This window comes from Suricata suricatta, chromosome 3 (genome assembly GCF_006229205.1).
Source record: "Suricata suricatta isolate VVHF042 chromosome 3, meerkat_22Aug2017_6uvM2_HiC, whole genome shotgun sequence".
Lineage (NCBI taxonomy): Eukaryota > Metazoa > Chordata > Mammalia > Carnivora > Herpestidae > Suricata > Suricata suricatta.
The window spans coordinates 15,343,898-15,361,158 of NC_043702.1; the positions used below are offsets into that span (position 1 = coordinate 15,343,898).

Sequence of the window (17,261 nt, forward strand, 5' to 3'; positions counted from 1 at the left end):
CTTAACATGACACCCTCAAGGTCCATCCACTTTCCTACAAATGGCCATATTTCATTCTTTTGCATTGCCATGTAGTACTCCATTGTGTATATAAACCACATCTTCTTGATCCATTCATCAGGTGATGGGCATTTAGGCTCTTTCCATGATTTGGCTATTGTAGAAAGTGCCGCTATGAACATTGGGGTACATGTGCTCCTATGCCTCAGCACTTCTTTATCCCTTGGGTAAATCCCTAGCAGTGCTATTGCTGGGTCATAGGGGAGTTCTGTGGTTAGTTTTTTGAGGAACCTCCACACTGTTTTCCAGAGCGGCTGCACCAGTTTACATTGCCTCAAAGTGTACACTTTAAATAGGCACATTTATTGTATGCAAATAATACATCAATAAAGCTGATTTAAAAATAGTTTTATGCTGGGGCGCTTGGGTGGCTCAGTCAGTTAAGCATCCAACTTCGGCTCAGGTCATGAGTTCGAGCCCTGTGACAAGCTCTGTGCTGACAGCTCAGAGCCTGAGCCTGCTTCCGATTCTGTGTCTCATCTCTCTCTACTCCACCCCTGCTCACACTCTGTCTCTCTTCCTCTCTCTCTCTCGCTTTCAAAAATAAACATTAAAAAATAGTTTTATGCTTTAATGAATTCATAGATTTTTTTCTCTAAATAATAACAATCATGTTAAACAACTTATGTTCATGTTGGTATTGGCTTTCGCTTAAGGTTTATAGCTAAATTTAACACCCACTCATAGTAACCGTGAAGGCCCTTTGGATTAACAATGCACTTTCTATGGATATAGTTGACATTTTCTATTTATCTTTAATAACCCTACCTTTTGCATATCTTTTACTATCAGACACTTAAGAGCCTTCTTAGAAATAGGCAAGGCATAAAATAAAATCTGAAACATATATAGAGTCATAAGGAGATAGGGGCTAATTGAGATTAGCAATTGAGAGGACAGGACAAAACCATGTGCCTTTGATGATGATACATATATATATATATATATATATATATATATATATATATATATATGTCATACCAAGGCCAATTAGAATATATATATACACATATATGTATAACTGGACTTATTTCTGATTCAATTTGCCTCTTTGCTGTTGGACAGGTCCAAGGTAGAGCAAACTACTGTTATGACAAGGAAACAGAAGATCAGACCACTCGTAACGGATTCCAACAGAAACTTCTTTATATAAAACTGCTTAACTGTGTATAATCTGAAAAATATAGCTCAATAAAGACCATCTTTAAAAATATGCTTTATAAGGTCAGGCATTTCAAATGTGCTAAGATATATTTTTACAGGATTGAGTGATACTTTTCCTTTCACTATGGAAAGATGTAGTTCACTTACGGAGAAAGATGCTTCAGAGGAACGGTACCTACAAAGTTTTGCCTACTCTGGAACTAGAGTATTCTCTGTATCCATCAAGGAGAATTTACTTAAGGTCCTTAATGTGTACTGATATCTGGAAGTTTCTTTTTTCTGGAAATTGATAACCAAAGGATTCATTGAGAATGACCTGAGTCTACACTATGAAAGGAGAAAATAAGATTCAGTAACAAGTAAAATAAAAAATTATTGCAAGAATTATGAAAGGTGTAAAAGAGGCTCCGAAATCAATTTCTAGTTCCTTCTCACTGTAGAACAAGTGATAATTTTAGTTAGTACATTCTGGTATTGAACAAAGACCTCTCTTCCCAGATTCCAAAGTTCTCCTTTTACACCCACTGTGTTCTTGTCCAATGCAGTCTGGAATGAACTGACATCATCTTATTATTAGAACTCTCTTACAGTTTTCAGATTATTCTCTATCTCTGTTTACTTGATTGTGCAAGGCTTAATTAAAGACATTATCACATGCCTTGGGAGGAGGCTTTGCTTGAGTTAATATGCTCTGTAAAATGCGGCTGCCCCTTTCCTGGGTTACTTGGCTAATGTACCTGTCTGTCTCTCTATTCTCAAAATTTCTCTTCTGCCACTTTGCCTGCCATTATGCTGCAGTGGGAAGGGTTATCAGGTTTTCACTGGGTCCATCTCACATACCAATTTCTGCCATTAGTCATTGCCACAACACCTGCAAACACACCATTACCTCCCAGCAGTGGGAGCTCAGGGGACTTCCAACTTTCTTTCCAGCATCCTAGAGGCAATGTGGGAACAGCCCTCAACAGGAAGGTCGGGATTTTGCAAAGATCCTTAAGGCAGAAACTAAAAAGCTTTGGAAAACCAAAAGGTGACCTTGTGGAGCAGACCATCCTGGCACTGCTTTGTCTAGACCTGAGATCATTATTAGAGAAGTCACTGACCTAGATAAGGCAAAACATGTACCCTTGTCCTCTAAGCAAAACTATGACCACAGGGGGAAGATCCTGCCATTTTGCACCTACATCAAATAGTTCTTGACCCAAGATACTAGTTCTTAATTTTTAATATTCATCAGAATCAACTATATTGTTTGTTAAAATACAGATTATCCTGTATTACTCTTATAAATTCAAATTCAGTAGGTGTCAAAGCTCAGGAATCTGATGTTTAAACATGTCCCCAAGGAAATTCGAAAGCAGATCCTTTAGCCAAACCATTGCGAATCATGGAGCACTTTAAGAGAAGAGAGTCTAATAATAGTCAATGAAACTGACAATCCTAGAAGACCAAAGATTAAATCATAGACTTCAGTTCTTGGCATATGAATTTATTGGGGTAAGGCAATATCAGTATCCAAGGTGTTGATTTAAAAAATACACATTGCTGGGCTCCATCCTGACCTACTGGAAGCAGGGCTCAGGAACCTGCATTCAAACAAACATTCCCAGGGTTCTTAGGCATGTTGAAGTTTGAAGACATCAGAAAGAGAGATCTTGCATTAACTAGTTTCACACTCATTTACAAGGAGTACCCACTGAAAGCAGACTTATTAGAAAACACCATAGTATGGAAGCTTCTAGCAAATGTGGTAGCAGGCAGCAATGGCTTAATTAAAATTCAAATCTCATCTCTATTCCTAAAATTCAATTCCACTGCAATGACAAAGAATTACCTCTGCATAATGAGAGAAATGCATGAGCCTAACTTGAGTTTGTGATTTGGCTTGTGGGTTTTTTTCCCTTTACCCTTTTGAGCAGAGTAAATAATGCCCATGTAGTAACCTCAATAGTTGCTCTTTTGGTAACAGCCCAGAGCCAAGAATGCACTGTTTTCTTTTCCTTCTTTGATATCTTAATGGAATGAATGTGATATTATTTATCAACTGTAAGCTTGATGGAATATATCATATAAATCATCTCAAATGTTATTTGCCACCTGCCTGCCTGTTCTGAAATGCATGCTGGCTTAATTAATCTAATTAGTCAATGCACAGATCAGGAGCACATTTACAGCTTCTCTGTCATCATAAATAAACTAGTTTTGTTTTCATAGGCTAAATAATTCATTTTAAAGATGGATACTAGGAAGAATCGGGGAGAGCTGACCTCTATTACAGTAAAACATGGAATAACAATGACAGGGTTTTCTTTTTGTTCTGTGTGCCCTCCATTAACCTTCTATTAAAATACTCCTTTGTGGGGGAGGCTCGGAGGGAGGAGGTGGCACGTGGCAGAATGTCATGCCCTCCCACCTTGAGAGGCATGCCTGCCATTTGCTAAGAATGAGCTGACCCATTTAAAAACCTCCTGATTGAAAGACACATGGATTCTCAAGTACACGCATGTGCACTAGAGAGCTGAGGACCACAGATGCTGTAAATTCAGGAGCCCACACTGCTGGTTGAGGACACATCCAAAAGGAGAAAAGAGAGTAGCAGGTGAGAAATGAGGATAGCACCATTAACAGGTTGGATGTTGTGAATGAGCAATTGTTTCTTTTTACAGCCATCGCTACCTGGTGCAGCCAGGTGCCGTCCCCATGTTCAGGATACACTTCTACCTGGCAACAATGGAGTCATGCAACATGGCGAATCTGAAAGAGACAGTACCCTAGAGACAGTAATGTAATGCTTAATCCCCCAAGTCCATAGTTAAATAAATCTGAACTTGTATTCTATCTTCTACTATTTACATGCTGTGTAACGTTAGACCATCTACTTAACTTCTCTGTGTCCTACTCCTTCTCAGTATAATGTGGATACGTGACAGGATTGTTCTATAGGCTAAGTGAGACTGTTTGAGCACATGATCAGCTCCTAATATATTTGTGGGGCTCAGGGCAAGAGTATGGAGGCCCTTCATTCCCAGAATACTTCTTGTATTGCCCCCTCCTCATTGCCACCCAGCCAACAGCCTCCCCTTGGCTTTCCCTCAGTCTCAGGAGGAAGTCCATAGGGAGGAGGGCCATGTTGGACCCGGAAGCAGATTTAGCTCCTTTGGGCAGAGAATGTAGGCATCGAAGGAGGAGCAAGAAGACCGGGGTGTGGTTATGCAGAGTTGAGCAGTTGGTTCTCCAGTTCTCCTCTTGCATTAGCTCATTTTAGAAGCTTGGATCTGTTTTTTAAAAAAGAATTGTCCCAACGCAATAGAACTGCAAATCACAGAGTGAGCATTAATATACGCAAACTAAAAAAAAAAGTACCATTGCCACTAACCAGAATTGTGTGCTGACTGTGACATATGAATCTCATTTTATGACAAATGCATGACAACATTATAGAAGAGGGTGAAGACTAAGGGAGCTGACCTAACGAACTCTGGAAAACAGGATTTTGACTGGGAACTGTCAGGAATAACACTGGTTGCTAGCTGGTAAGTGTGTTTCTTCTGGAGGTACAGATGAGCAATTCCAAATATGTTCTACTTGTAGATTGGGGTTGAACACATAAGTGAATGGATGCTGATGGATGGTGGGGGGACCTTTCTTGGTGTTGGAAAGGGAGGTCACAGATGTAGTCCTGAGATTAGAAACCAGGACACCAGCATGAACTCATGTTTCACTTAATATATACACAGATGGATAGATGCAGAAACAATTATAGGCGTGTGTGTGTGTGTGTGTGTGTGTGTGTGTGGTAGGCACACAAATATTATATAGTTCTATTTGTTAAAAGGGTCTGGAAGCAACAGCACCCGGAAGCAACAGGTACACAAAACATCAAGATCTTAATTTCAAAATTCTATTCTCCAATAAATGGAACCAAGTTTCTTTGGAGAAATGGGTGATTCTAGGCCTGGAACAAGAGAAACATACAATGAGCCTGCAATGTGTTGTAGTACCAAAAACTGAGGAAGTACTCAAAAAAAGTAAAGAGTGGAGTCATATTAAAGGGCCATAGGAACCAACCAAAAGAGCTCCCATTGGCCAAAGCTGGACTTTGAACAACAAAATACATAACACAGTATTGGATTATAACCCAAAGTACAAAATAAAAATCCATGAGTAAAAATACAAACCAGTATGTAAAATGAATACACAAGTCTGTAGTGTGATAGATAAATAGATGATAGATAGATTGATCTATCAGTTGATAGATAGATAAAAGATGGTTAATATATAGATAATAGAAAATAGAGAGATGAGGGGCGCCTGGGTGTCTCAGTCGGTTAAGCCTCAGACTTTGGCTCAGGTCAGATCTCACGTTCGCGGGTTCGAGCCCCGCGCTAGGCTCTGTGCTGACAGCTAGCTCAGAGCCTGGAGCCTGCTTCCAATTCTGTGTCTCCTTCTCTCTCTGCCCCTCCCCCTCTCATGCTCTGTCTCTCTCTGTATAAAAGATAAATAAAACATTAAAAAATTAAAAAAAAAGAAAATAGATGAGAGAGAGAGAGAATAAAGGAGAGAAGGCAATTCTTCATTATAGAAGAATTTGAGATAATGTAACTAGATTCTCCCCACTGTAATGTACTCAGAGGTGTAGTTAGCCAACTGCCCCCATGCCCTCACTTTGAACTGGAGTAGGGAAATATGAGGGCCATCATAGGCCAGAGGAGATTTAAGAGACCTGGCCAGTATACGAAATGGAGCCTGGGTGGGAGCCTGGCACAGAAAAATAAAAAGGACACTATTGGAAAATCAAAATAAATCTGGAGTCTAGTTAATAGTAATAATTAAACAGTGTTGTTTCTTTTGACAGATGTACCACGGTGATGTAAAATGAACCGGGTGAGTGGTGTATAGGAACTCTATGATCTTTGCAACTTCTTTGAAAATAAGCAGTTTTTCGCAAATACAGAGAGGTTATATAAGAGGCACTATTTGGTGCAGTGTGCCTGTGATGGTTATATTTCATCCATCCCTCAAGCAGATGGGGACCTGGCTAGGGAATGATTCTAGAACCTAAAATAAAATGCTAAGGTAAGCTTAGATTGCATTATTCTTTTCTCACACCTGTCCCAAACCATGCCTTTCCGTTATGCGTGGGAAATACTGTAAATGGTAGGCTGGCCTACGGCCCTCAGAGCTCATTGTCTTCTAGCCCTCGCTGCAACAGCCACCCTTAGAAAGTCTGCAGGAAGTTATTTAATTTTCCTTGCAGCAAGAGAATCATCATTAACTGCAGCACAGAATACAGATGTCTGGCTTCTAGAGGGTTTTTGAGTTTTACATAGTGGAACTGTTCCATAAAATCTGCTAACATTATTGAACCTAACTGGTAGCCTTGTTTCTCAGAGCTAACCCCCATATCAGTAGAGATAATATGCTTTGTAAAAAATGTTAAGTGGCGACTGGGTGGCTCAGTTGGTTAAGTGTCTGACTTTGGCTCAGGTCATGATTTCACAGTCTGTGAGTTCGAGTTTCACATCGGGGTCTGTGCTGACAGCTCAGAGCCTGGAGCCTGCTTCGGATTCTGTGTCTCCCTCTCTCTTTACCCCTCTCCTGCTCATTCTCTATCTCTCAAAAAATAAATAAAAACTTAAAAAAAAAAGTTAAAATACGATTCTTGAACTTTGTTGCATTAACGTATGTCAAGTGTCTACTGACTTTGCCACTCAGGACCCTGGTGGCATCTTACTATGTGACAGCAGTCATCTAGTTTTTAGGCAGGGAAGTTTCTAGAAATCTAATCTCAACAAAAGGACAATGCATGGAGTTTCTACACCTCTCCCTCCTAAGTCCTAAGGTAATTCTGTATCGACAAGGTCCAGGGGCCCTGTGCCTCTTCTGATATACAAACTATGGGCAATAAAATTACAATATTTCAAGCAGTAATTAAGCTGGGACTTGGATATTTCGTTCCAATTGGCATCTTTCATTTGACTTCCAGTCAACGCAATGACATATTTACATTTTGTGTGAAGCAAAGAATAAACTCTGGGGGAGGGGGGTGCAGCTAGGAAACAACTTTTTGCCATCCCAGTACGCAGATTTACAACAGAGCTGTCTGCCAAATTAAGGTTGAGGCAGAGACAAACTGTTTAATTGGCACATTGGAGTCACAGGAGCCATTTATTGTGAATAGCTTTGGAGACAACAGGAGTCCTCTGGTTATGTTCCAAGGATTCCGGCTGTATTTAAACATTTCCCTTGTAGAGCAACACTGATAATTTTGTATGCTACACTTATTTTCAGTTTATCCTGTTTCTTACTCTCAACTATTTATAAGGACCCTCACAGAATCCTGAAATCAACCTTCGCCTTGCCCCACACTGCTGCCATTGTCTTTTCTATCACACGCTCTGAATTTCATCCGGTGATAATAATCACAGAGGGGCTCCTCTTGGTTTCCTTGTTTGTGCAGCAATCCCAATGGCAAGGCCAGGGAGGAGGTTAAATTAAAAAACAGACTTACAGCAGCTTGGCAGCTGGCCACTTGCCCTGGTGGCACTGAGAGCTGGAGGCCTGTGTTCTCCCGAGGCACTGGATGCCGCTGAGTTAGGACAGCAATACGCCTCCTGTCAATCTCTGTCAGTCTCTCCCGGTGGTCCTCTCTGGCAGCTTTGTCTCCTTCTAGGTGATTCCAGCAAACAGCTGAATTGTCAAACCAGGATAGATTTTCTTTCTTGACTCCTTTGCTCCAATGATCGGTGCAGTGTTCAGTCACCTTGGGGTAGAATGCATATTCTCGTACTCATTTGGTTCTTTATTCATTCCCTAATCAAGATGTGAGTTCTGTATACATCTGAAATAGAGGAAAGCTGTTGGGTCTCAAGGGAAACAGATTTGGGTTTGGGGCAGGGTGTCACTAGTTTCTGACTGTGTTGCTTTGGGCAAGTTACTTATCCTTGACTAATCTCAGTTTTCCCCTCTGTAGAATGGACATTCCACCGCTTAGGAGATTGTACAGATTTGTGAAAGGAGTTCAATCTGAAAGGGAACTGGAAGATATTAAATGGAAAATCTCATGCCTGTGCCCTCAGAACAGAAGTTAAGCACTGAGAGACTGATTTCCTGTAATGCGTGAGGTCCATAAGATTAAGACTTAACTCCTGACCAAGGAACGTTTGCCAAGAATCTCTCCCCATTCTCAAGCAAATGAGTTTACTGGGTGCACTCTGGCCAGACCTCCCCTTAGCAGCTACAGCATGGCTTGCAAATTGCAATTTCCTCTGCTATTCCTGAATTAGTTCAAGTTCAGGTAATTTGAGCTTGCCTCGGTTTACCTCTTTATTTAGATTGACAGATTAAATAAGCGATTTACTTCCGATGACTAATACAGTGCCAAGCCCTTGTGCCAGGTGCCGAGGACACGAAATTATCATCGGACTCTAATCAGAAGCAGGTAGAATAGAATGCGAAAGGGTCCCAGGTAAAAGTCTTTCCGCAAACCATGCCATAGGTCCTAGGGGTAGGTCTGGCCAGAGTGCACTCAGTGAACTCATGAGCTTGAGAATGGGGAGAGATTCTTGGCAAACGTTCCTTGGTCAGGAGAGAAGTCTTGATCTTATGGACCTAACACATTACAGGAAATCAGTCTCTCAGTGCTTAACTTCTGTTCTGAGGGTATAAGCATGAGATTTTCCATGTAATATTAAAAGACTTTTCTGTAGGAATTGAAATATTTGAGAAGAAGCAAAAGATGCAGAAGCCAGTGACTCTCCATTGTTATTGTCCCTTGTGGGGAGAAATAGAGCATGATGACATGGAAACGATTTATTTTGACCATGGAGGTAAAACAACAACAAAAAATATGATTTGAAAATGAAAGGCCAGAGTGGTTATGCTAATGTTCCAACAATAAAAGGAAATCGTTAGCCCGTTAACAGATTATTTTTCTTATGTACTCTGAGTGCCTGAGTGCCAGTAACTCAGTAGCTGTGGAATCTTAGACAAATCCCCTGGTATTCATGATGGACCATCAGTTCCTTATAATAGAATGTCACGGTGGAAACAGGTGGTTCACCTGTTAGGCCTTCTCTAGTGTTAACACTCTGGTTTTAGGGTTTCAACTCTCCTTATCAATGAAGTTGTAAGAACAATGATAATATAACAACCCAACAACAAACACAGCATCTAAATGTTTCCTTACAGGAGCACCTGGGTGGCTCAGTCGGTTAAGCATCTGACTTTTTATTTAATCTCAGATCATGATCTCATGGCTCATAGGATCAAGCCCAGCACTGGGCTCTGTGCTGACACTGTGGATCCTGCTTGGGTTCTCCCTCCCTCCCTCCTTCTCTCTCTCTCTGTCCCTCCCCTGCTTGTGTGTATGCTGTCTCTCTAAATAAATAAATAAACCTAAGATCAATAAACGTTTATTACATACTGATGTTTCTTCCCCTTCAGGTCAAACCCTGAATTACCACTGTGATAACATTAATCTCAAAATCAATTAAGATAAAATGAAGTTTTGAGATAAATGGCCTTATATTGACTGAAATGACAGCTGTAGCAAAAAATGGGATAGTGGGAAACACACTTTTTGTGTGTCTCATAAGCATAGTTAAAACATAGACCCTACATAAAAAGTATTTGAAATTTCATTTCTCTCTTTTATGCAATTAGTAATAATCAGAGTTACTAGGGACATTTTTTTAAATGTCAAACAAAAAATGGTAAGAAGTAGGACTGAGTTGCAAAAGATCAATTAAGAAGCCAAGTAGCATAAAATGTCTAGTCAAAATGCTGGAAAATTGCAATTCAAAAGGAGCAGTTTTCCTTCTCTCCTTTTTTCCTCCCTCTCTTCTTGCCTCCCTTCCTTTATTTTTTTCCCCTATACTCCTGCCCACTCCCCTCCTCTTTTTTGCTGTACAGTACAAAATACTCGCACTTTGCTTATCTACCTGGTGATGAGGACTGATTCGCGACTTCCTCATTTTGTCAGTTTAGGCAAGCAGATACATTTCTCCTAGTCGTATCTTCATCTGTAAAATGGTGCAATCAATAAAAATATCTGCCGTAAGGTTTCTGCGTGAATAAGATGAGATAAAGTATGTACACGTGTTTTATAAACCGCAGAACGCCTGCGTGGATTACATCACTCTGTCTGGTCTGTGGAGAGAGACGTTGCCATACCCTTCACCCTTCCCTTCACCATCCATGCCTACAAATTTCTTTCCTTCTTAGTTTACCTGCCCTATCACAAAACATACACCAATCTGGATAAACTAGAGAAATCTGCCCTGTTTCTATTTTGGAAGACTAGTTTTGTTATCCAATAAGGGTAAATGTTTCAGAAAACATGTAAGAATAGAGGGTCAAAGGTGTTGATGCCACCACATTAAAACCATCCTCCCTTTTCCTGGGGGAAGAGGAAAAGTAATGATTTTCAGACCTATTGGGTACATTTCCATTCCTGGTACCAATGGTTCAAGTTACCTTTAGAGGACCAGTATGTACACGCTTGTTACTCTGTTCATCTGTATACTGTTTTCATTGATGGTTGGGCCAAAGTACTCATAACTGATTGACCAATCATTGTAGCTCCCCACATTCTTGGGAGGAGCAGATACAGATGAAGGCTTGAACTTGTGAACTATGAGATCATGACCTGGGCCAAAATCAAGAGCTGGATACTTACCTGATTGAGCCATCCAGATGCCCCTGAAGGGTTTTTTAAAGTTTATTTTGAGAGAGAGACGGAAAGAGAGAGTGTGCACATGTGTGAGCATGCAAGTGGGGAGAGACAGAGAGAGAGGGAGAGAGAGAATCTCAAGCAGGTTCCTTTGTCAGCACAGAGCCCAACACAAGGCTGAATCCTACAGACCGTGAAATCATGACCTGAGCTGAAATCAAGAGTCAGAAGCCTAACTGACTGAGCCACCCAGGTGCCCTCTAAGTAAAGTTATTTTTAAAATAAAAAAGGGTGTGTAAGTACTAAGCATTCTTCAGACCACTTGAGAAGTTCCTTGCTTGTTTGTATTTTTGTGTGTGGAAGGCTCTGACTGCAGAGGTATTTATTTCTGCCACTGTATGGCTCAGTACAAGTGTGTGGGTGCTATTCCCATAAACCCTATCTCATCTGTGTTTAGAGTTAATTCAGAGTGTGACTCTTGCTCACTAGGGACAGTATTTGGATTTTGAATCTGTCTTTGTTGGACTTTTTTTTGGATTTTTACCAATTATAATAATGGTAATGATAATAATAGTAGCAATTATAGTAACAACTAAGACTTACATGATGCTAACAATATGTCTGGCACTTTACTAACCCCTATTCGTGTATTAATTCCTTTGGCAATTTGTGAGGTACATCCTATTACCCTCCTCATTCTTTAGAGTAGGAAATGGATTCACAAGTGTCACCAAAGGCACTTGGGCTAGTCATGGGCTTTTTCATTACTTCTGGTTTTTTTCATTACTGTTTGTTTTCTTCAATCTACACACAATGAGTATGGTTCCTTTGGGGCCTGAGTCATGACCTACTTATCTGCTCTGTTTATGTATTCTTATAACAGGAGAAAATACCCTTTGTTTTTTGAATTTAAAAATAAGAATAAAATCCAAGAGTAAGGCCTACTTGCACTCACTCCTGAATGCTTCTAGACTCCAACCAGTTCTGATGAGTTGCAATGAATTTCCTTAAACCATTAAACATGCCTTCATCTCTTGCTTGGATGTTTGCAGTAGCCCCCTCTCAGGTCTCCCTGCTGTAGCCCCCTCTCTGGTCTCCCTGCCGTCATGCCGCCTTCAATCCATCCTTCACCAGCACCCTGGGTGAGCCAAGTGTAAACCAGAGATTAACATCTCTCTGCTAAAATCCCGTCAGTGCTTACCCATTATGTTTAAAATACAAATCCCCAAACATGTCCGCAAAGCCCCACCTGGCACCGTCCTTTTCAGCCTCTCCAACTCATTTTCATTATACCTCTCTATGTTAGTCAGGCGCTCCAGAGAAGCAGAACTGATAGGATATGTATATATGCAGAAGGAGATTTATTCTATGGAATTACCTCACATTGACTATGGAGGATAACAAGTTCAAAATATATATGTAGGGTGGGTCAGCAGGTTGGAGACCAAGGAGATATAATGTTCCACTTCAAGCCTGAATTCTGTTTTCTATAGAACCAAAAGTAGCTGATGTTGCTGGAGAATTCTTTCCTGCCCAGAGGAGGCCAGTCATTTGTTCTGTTCAAGTCTTCAGTTGACTAGATGAGACCTATCCACATTATGGAGGGCAATGTGCTTTGCTCAAAGTCTACCCATTTAAATCTTAATCTTACCCCAAAGCACCCTCATAGGAACACCCAGAATAATGTTTGACTAAAATTTAGGCAATCCCATGACCTAGCTATGTTGACACATAAAATTAACCATGACATGCTCCATATTGATTAAGCACCAGCCAAGCTGTCTGTCTCTGAGCCTCTGTCCTTCTCTGTCTTGTCCTTGGAATTCTACTTTACTCTTTCTTGAATGTAATTTCCTTCTGGGAAAAGACTACTCTGTCTTATTCACTGATTTAATCCAGTGCTTGAAAACATACCTTCCACCTGAAAATGCTAAAAAATTAATATTTAAAAAATGATGAGTAAGTAAATCTACTCAAAGAAGGTGGTACTCCTGGACCCCAAAACCTAAGTGGTCACCTATGTTGTGTAATATTGGAACCTCAGTGACCTCCAGTCTTTCTCAAAATATCTCCCTGATGAACCATTACAGCAATATTGCTGTCTGCTGACCCAAATTTACACCCCTGGTTAGATATCCCTGGTAAGTTGTGTCCCAGTGATCTCTGCTAAGTGTATATGCTACACGAAGCCTTCTCTTCCATTTATGTCACATAATTGTATCAATTCAGATTAATTTGTTAGGGGATCCCTTGGGCTGCCATCTTGAAAGATCTTGAGATCTCACCTTGACAGAATGATGATTCAGAAAATGTCAGAGGTAGAAGGGACCCTCATAATCATCACATCTTGCTCTTCTTTTTGCAGATGAAAACAATGTGGCCCATGGAGGGGAAATGCTTTGTGCAAAGCCAGGCAACCAACTAATGAAAGAGCTCAGTCCAGAAGTAAAATCTTTTTAGTTTAAGGCTCTGCTTAACAGAACAGACACGTTTCAGTGGAAGAAATTTTGTACTGAGTGGAAGATCTGAGGAAAACAATGCTTTAAGGCTTTGGCAAAGGGGAATGTGTATATGTGCATATATGTGTATATGCAGGTGAGGAAATCACTGGGGTTTGGGAAGGCAAAAATTAATATCCTTTCTTCCTCTCAACTCCAAAACAATTCACAAATAAATGATAAAATCAAGAGATGAAGATTTAAAAACTACATTTGTTTTATTACTGATAACACTGATTGGAAAATAATATTTCATATGTGCATCCACAAGGCCTGCTGCAACTGTGGAACTCAAGAAAAAGGTCGTTCAACAGAGAATTTTAGCCAGAGACCAGAAATAAATATCCAAGATCACTGCTCACTACTGGCCCAGATCAGGACTGGGACAAGGAGAGCAAATTTGTTCTCTGAACAAATTAAAAATAAAACAAGGAACAACTATTGAGGTCAGAATATCACGGTCATAATGTTAGAAGCCAAGCTGAAAAACTGGACTTTAGATTTTGTTAGCCCAGTTGGCAGTGCAATTAGGAATTAGGTAAAGACTTAATCACTTGTGTTGTTCCCAAGAAACACTGTTCCCACCTTTTCCCAAGAAACACTGGCCTTGGGCTGCCTTTCTTCACAGTGACCAAGGTCTTGGGTGAGCAAAACAAGGAGTGTTTATCTAAGACAGAAAAGCCAAGGTGAGGCAACCATCCCAATGCTTCTTCCCAACTTCACTGTGTGTAAATGACTCCACCTGGCTAAGGGCAGAAGGAATGAAGTAGACAGAGGTTTGGAGAGTGCTTGGGGAAAATCCCTCATTAAGGAATCAAGGAGTGGGGGGCGGTGCAGGGAGAAAAAGGAATTCCCCTCTAACAGTAACTGGCTTCAGTAGGATTCAAAAGTAGAGCTATCTGTCACTGGTAGGACTAACTTATGAGAACAGAAGTGGATGGCTCCACTAGGGAAGGCCTCCTCGGTGGGTATATTTGGCCCATGTGTTTTTCAGAGGCAATGCGCCTTTCAGAAGTCAGTTAAAAGATTCTATTATCTATTGAGTACGTGCCTGCCCCATCCTGTCCAGGAAGAGTTTATGCAGGACTTGAGTGTTTAATCTTCTACATTAAATCTCATGTACTTCAAGATGTAATTTTAGGATATCACTCAATTCAGAGGCACATTAGGCAATAACTTTCCTGCAGGCAAAACAGAAAAGTTAACTTTTCTAAAACCTCCAGAACTTTCAGGATGCTATATGACAAAGCAAACATATTTTATAGTTAATAAAGTTTTAAGAAGAGTGGTACAGAGGTATTAGTACAAAGTTTACACCCATTGAACTCTACAGTCAGGTGATGATAATTGTATTTTTTCAGGATTAAAAACTAAGAAAATTCATGGACCCAGTACTCTTTGACAAAACTTTATCTCAAACAAAATTAATGAAATATAGGTATTTGCTTAAAATATTTTTCCCCACATGGAGCAGCTAGAAGGTTTTAAATACGACCTGGGTGTGCAACAGCATAAAAAAAGATCTAATTATCTTTGCAAAAATCTTAATAGGGAGGTAAGTAATTATTTTAAAAATGTAGTTCTTATTTTAAACATTTCAACCTTTGAGATAGAAAACATGCATATGCATCACAAAATTTTCATTAAACGTGTTCTGATTCTTACTTGAGGTGAGTCAAATTGGGAGTATACTCTGAACTCTATTCCTCTCCAAGACAGAGAAAAATCACTCGTGGTCTTCTCTGGAACAAGGGGACTGTTTTTAAGCTAAACTGAAGTCTTCCAATCAAAATACCCAGATGTCCTTCTCTCCTTGCCATCTTCCACAATCCTACAAAATATTTGTGATTGGGTATTCCTTCTATGATTTTATAAGACAGGAAATTTTATGAAGCAATATTATACTACCAGTATGAATCATTTATAAAACACATTTCTAGAAAAAGTCCAGGAGACTGACGTGGAGACTATGCTGAATAAAATTCATATTTATTCATATTTAACTTTATACTTACATATGTAAGTGTTATTTTCTTGGCTTTGCAAAGTTAAATATAACTCATTGGATATTTAAAAATACACACAAGAGAAAAGATTACTCTTTGTTGTGGGAGAATCAGCCCTGGTTGCCATATTCTTTACTCCAAGATAGTTTCATCATGATTTAATGCAGTTGTCTTCAAATTATTGGTCACCAGGCATTATATCTGTGGGAAATCAGCTTAGTGGATGTCAAATACATTTTTAAAAATAAATAGAGCTGAGTATAAAAGAAAGAATGACAGAATCCACTGCACATAGTAACAATAGGTATTATTCCATGATATTTTTGATTTATATATTACATGCATACCGGGTTGCCATGTGAAATGTATTTTTCATTGTAGGATCTTGGTGCTCCCTGCCAGAAATAAGGAACAGAGCTCACTGACCTTTGAACTGCCAAATATGACCTTTGTGTTTATTATTATCATGTTTGACCATGGTGGGGCATTTGACACTATCAACCACAACCTCAACCCTCTGTTTGAAAGTCAACCTTCCCTTAATTTCTGTAATGTTTTCTTCACTATCTTTCCACTTTCCTGGTCACTCATTATTAGCTTTTTCTTACCCACTCTGTTTAATATTCCTTTGGTATCAAGCACATATTCCTCAGCTGAGCCAAATACCCTTTGTCATTGTCTCTCTCCTGTTCTTCTGACTTCAGATCTCAGTCTTCCAGCTCAGGCACCCTATCCTGTAGTAACACCAGATAGCTCACAATTCTCCACACTACTGGGCCATTCCATCCTCTCTGCCTTTGTCCAAACCACTTCCTCTTTCCCAATCAACCAACAGGTTTCCTTCTTGAGAAATACTGTTCATGAGGCACCTGGGTGGCTCAGTTGGTTAAGCATTCAACTTCAGCCTGAGTCATGATATCATGGTTTGTGGGTTCAAGCCCTGTATCGAGCCCTGTGCTGACAGCTCAGAGCCGGAAGCCTGCTTCAGATTCTGGGTCTCCCTCTCTCTCTATCCCTCTCACCCCCCAAAAACAAATAAACATTCAAAAAAATGTTTTTAAAGAGAAATGCTGTTCACAATTTTTTGGTTATTACTAATGTTGCACTCTATTACATTTATATCTCAAACTTATACGCATAGTAGAAATAAAAGTTTAGAGAAAGAAGACTTACGCTTCCCATCTTAAATGTACTCGTACATTCCCCTTCCCTTCTCTTTCTTTTCATTTTAGAAATGTTAATCCTGCACCAAATAGTTAATTTTACTATGCAGTGATTGGTTTCTATCCAGAGTAGGTCAACCCCTTTATGGAGAAACACTGAGAAGTGAACAGAAAGTCCTCCTTTTAACCAAGTCTCCCTGCTTTGTGTGTCTTTTTCTGGGCTTTTACCTTATTAAAGGTTCCCTTTATTGTGCCTCTAGAATCAACTACTTGAAATCTTTCTCCAACTACTTGAAGTACATGTTTCTCCCTTACTAGCTGCTTCACCTGGGAAGGTTCATTCATCGCCACAAATATTTGTTAGTGTCAACTGTGTCAGAGACACTGTGCGGGGCACTGGAGCTACTGACCCCAGGTGAGGTGGACACACTCTTGTCTCTGTCCTCACAGAGCTTGGAATCTCATCAGTCTTTTGAAAAGGAGACCCTCCTGTTTAATTTGGCTAAAGGTAACTTTGGTAAGTTGAGCTCATTATTAATGTAAGAAGTAATAGATGGAGGCAGAGGCGAGAGGAAAGAGAGACCAAGTTAAGGAGCAAAGAAAACCTTTATTGGAGTCTGCAGTCCCGGGCAAGGTTCCATGACTCTGGAGTGGGGAGTCAGAGAAGTCGTGCCTGGAACAGGAGGGCAAGATGTTT

The 17,261-nt window shown here is 40.1% G+C and overlaps 1 pseudogene; it reads right to left on the reverse strand.

Annotated features, from left to right (window-relative positions):
- LOC115286930 overlaps positions 1-17,261 on the reverse strand; it is a 125,860-nt pseudogene that overhangs the window by 96,853 nt on the left and 11,746 nt on the right.